Source organism: Moschus berezovskii, chromosome 18, assembly GCF_049115385.1.
Source record: "Moschus berezovskii isolate FMDL1 chromosome 18, NW_MosBer_1.0, whole genome shotgun sequence".
In the NCBI taxonomy this organism is placed as follows: domain Eukaryota; kingdom Metazoa; phylum Chordata; class Mammalia; order Artiodactyla; family Moschidae; genus Moschus; species Moschus berezovskii.
In genome coordinates, this window is record NC_142477.1 from 28,412,170 (window position 1) to 28,416,342 (window position 4,173).

Below are 4,173 nucleotides of genomic sequence, written 5' to 3' on the forward strand. Positions count from 1 at the left end.
CAGTAGTCAGACATTTCTTTCTTCTATGCTATTAATATAAAGAGTAAACTCAAACATTTTTAAAAAGAAAGTTATTCTATGAAATTGGAGATCATTTTATCTTATTATTTTTTACAATAAAATGAAATTTTCTTTTAAAAATTTAACATCTTTAACTGCTTAAATTTGTTTACTTTTTTTTTTTTTACTTCCTAAGAAAGGAAATGAACAATCATCACAAATATGGGATATAAAAGGGTTGCTGTTTTCATATGTAACTGGAATAAGGAAATTTTGGAACCTGGATGGGAAAGACAATGATTAAATATGCAAACTATAATTTTTGATAGAGAAGCATCCTCTGAAGAAAAATAAAATAGAGATTGAAGAGTTTCAAAAAGGAATGGCTCAGATGGTAAAGAATCTGCCTGCAATGTAGGAGACCTGGATTCAATCTCTGGGTTGAGAAGATCCCCTGGTGAAGAGAATGGCTACCCATTCCATGACTTTTGCCTGGAGAATTCCATGAACAGAGGATCCTGATGGGCTACAGTCCACGGGGTTGCGAAGAGTCGGATACAATTGAGCAGCTAATACTTTATGAAGGAAAATAAAACTTGAGAGCTTGACTGAACTACAAAAGGAGATATTTAAAATCAAACATTCATAATTTTATTGTTTAATTTTGCTAAGGACAGTTTCCATGATAGTCTTAAAAGGGAGAAAGATACTTTTGGGTATTAGCATATACCTTTATCTCCTAACCCCTTTACCTCCCCCTTCTTTCCACTTGAAGATGGATCAGCCATCATGTGACTAGAAAGAGCAAACACTTGCTAAGGGAGGCTAAACAGAAAATTTTATAAGTAAATCTGAAAATACACAGATATTCTGTGGAAAAAAGCAAAATAAAGCTTGTTTTCAGGAGCAGAAATAAGAAAATTTTCCTCTGGAATGGTGAGCAGAATAGTAGCCCTCCAAGACCCTCAAATCCTGATCCCCAGAACTGTGACTGCTACTTGGCTAAAAGACTTTGAAGATTTGACTGTTAAGATCTTTGAGATCATCCTGAATTAGCTGGATGGGGCTAGTCTAATCACATGGGGCTCCTAGCTGTGGTCTGAGATCTGACTGTGAAAAAGTAGTCAGAGATGCAACACTGCTGACTTTGAAGATGGTGGGAAAGAGCTATGAGTCAAGGAATCCAAGTCAAGTCAAGGAAGTCAAGGAATCCAAGACTTACTTTTGTTGTTGTTAAGCCGCTAAAAGTCATGTCCAACTCTTTGAGACCCATGAACTGCAGCATGCCAGGCTTTCCTGTCCTTCACTATCTCCCACAGTTTGCTCATATTCCTGTCCATTGAGTTGGTGATGCTATCTAACCATCTCATCCTCTGCCTCCCTCATTGGAAAAGACCCTGATGCAGGGAAAGATTGAAGGCAAAGTGACCTATAGGAGCTAGAGAATTCAAGACAACTGATTCTCCCCTAGAGCCTTCAAAAAGGAATGTAATCATGCTAACACCTTGCTTTGACCCCACTAAGACCTGCAATTGACTAGTGCCCTAGAATAGTGTAAGATAATAAATATTATGTGTCAATAAATTAGTGGTAATTTTTTACAGCAGCTACAGAAAGCTAATACACCTGGTAAAACTTCCAAATGAACAGTCAGAGACAGTACTTCTATTCAAACACAGAGAGAACCACCCCCCCCACCCTGAAAGAAAGTGTTATCCTGTTGGCATTCCAGACATATTTCATTTCCGTCTCCTGCTTTGTCTTTAACTACATTCTTCAGGAGGTTTGGGGGTGAGAAAATGGATATCCACACTTGTTGGGAAAAGAGAAAGATAGTATAGCTAGACTCCATAGAGGTGATTTCAGGGGAGAGGGGACATCTAGGGACAGGATCAGATGACATATATTTTATAGGTTTCTTTGGACTGCCACAAATAGGGGGATTCTCTTGGAAGAAGAGACACATCCATGCAGTGAAATTGTTACAAACATTTGGCACTGTGTCCCAGCACCTGCTCTTCTCTTCCATAAGATTTGTTATGCTGCCACAAAGATAGCTCTTCTACAGGCCATTCCTCCAAGGTAGGAAGCGAGATATGGGGCATGTTTTTCATGTCCATTTTGGCAGGCTGGGTGGTGTTTATTATGTCTTGTTTGTTAATTCTGATAACAGTACAATACCCTGCCCAGTCTCCCTGTGGCTTGGCCCTGCCTCAGACCCACACCCCACCAAACGACAAGACAGACATAGTACATTTCAAATCCTAGGGCACTGGATTTCTATGTGTTAGAGAAAAAATATGGGTTATCTGAAATCCTTTTTATTTCATTTTTTATGTTGTATTGCAAATAACAGATGCTGTTCAATGTTTATAATATAATAAATTTCTGAGTTTCCTTATAAATAATGTTTCCTTCTTTTTGATTCCTCTTTTGAAGAGAGTTGCAGGTACAGGAATTTTTAAGAGTGATTTTTAAAACCACTGTCTTTTCCAGAAATTCAAGCAAGCTTGTGAAATTGTGCCTGTAAAAGAAAAAACAATTCTTTCTGTACTTACCCGTCATGATTTCCCAAATTATCTGAACCTCTTGCCATTTACATTGAGAAAGGTGAAACTATCTGGACTAATGGATATTCAGAAGTCATTAAGGAGTATGTTACTGGGTCAACGTGATAACCACAGTGAACAAAAATTTAGATGGGAAAATAAAATGTGAAGAACAAAGAAATGATGCAAATGTCACATGTCTTTTTTGACATATCTAAAGGGCTGACCCGGAGTAGGCAATGGCAAGCCACTCCAGTACTATTGCCTAGAAAATCCCATCGATGGAGGAGCCTGGTAGGCTGTAGTCCATGGGGTTGCTAAGGGTCGGACATGACTGAGTGACTTCACTTTCACTTTTCACTTTCATGCATTGGAGAAGGAAATGGCAACCCACTCCAGTGTTCTTGCCTGGAGAATCCCAGGGACGGGGGAGCCTGGTGGGCTGCCGTCTGTGGGGTCACACAGAGTCGGACACGACTGAAGTGATTTAGCAGCAGCAGCAGCAAAGAGCTGACCAAGATTCAGAAGATTTCTTATATGTATACTTACATAATAAAAATTAATTTTTTTGTTCTATTCATGCTTCCTAACATTTTACTTTCAGTCACACTAAAAACATGGAAGTTAATACATTTTAGATATTTTATAAATGTGAAATGCACTATAAAACATTATTCTGGGAACAAGATTATGCTACATGTATGTGTGTAGATAAATATGAAGCATCTCCTGTACTATCTCTTGTAAAGCCTCTGAAATGTCATTGCCCCTGACACAAACAACTTAATCAAATCCCAGTATAGGTTCAAGTGAAATAAACATTGTAAAAAAAGAAAAAAGAACTGTCTAAAACAATTGCTGCATTTCTAAAAACAGAAGATTATTTTCATCAGGTTTCACTGGTGATTAACACTGAACACATTGTGGGGAGCACGTCTGTTTCAAATCCCACCCTGGTGTAGAGAATTTGACACCAGATGGTTTCATACTAACAAGGAATTAACAATTTGTGGGTTGTTAATTGTTCCATTATAAAAGTACTCCAGTGAAGTAAATAAGAAATGCATTTCCATGACATACAGCTGAAGAACAATTGGAGACTAAACCAAAATGTGAATAAAAGTTTTGGTAATGGCTTCCATGTGAAGGAAAAGTCACAGCAGAACACTGAACTGTTTTATTAAAAAAACTGCTTTTTTTTTTTTTGCTTTTATTGTTTTTCTCTTTGGAGTTTTTACAAATTATAATTTAACATAATTTAAACATATATCAAATATTAATAAAATAATACTCTATTATATTAAATATATCTTTTTATACATTTTAAGTGTCATCAATTTTACTTTTTGACTTTTAGCTATCCTGCATTAATCCTGTTTGACAACACTGTGAATATTAGGCTTTATATTTGATGATGATGATAGAGACAAGAATCTGACTTCAGACATTTTAAAATCATGGTGAAGCTTTTTATTATAACTATTTTTAATTTTAAAAAATTACATAAAATTACATGAAGTAGAACACTTAATGAAGGACTAGAAGAAAAGTTCTCAAATTTTTGTGTTTTAGGACACTTCTGTAGTCTTAATATTTATTGAGGACCCACACAAATTTGTATAAT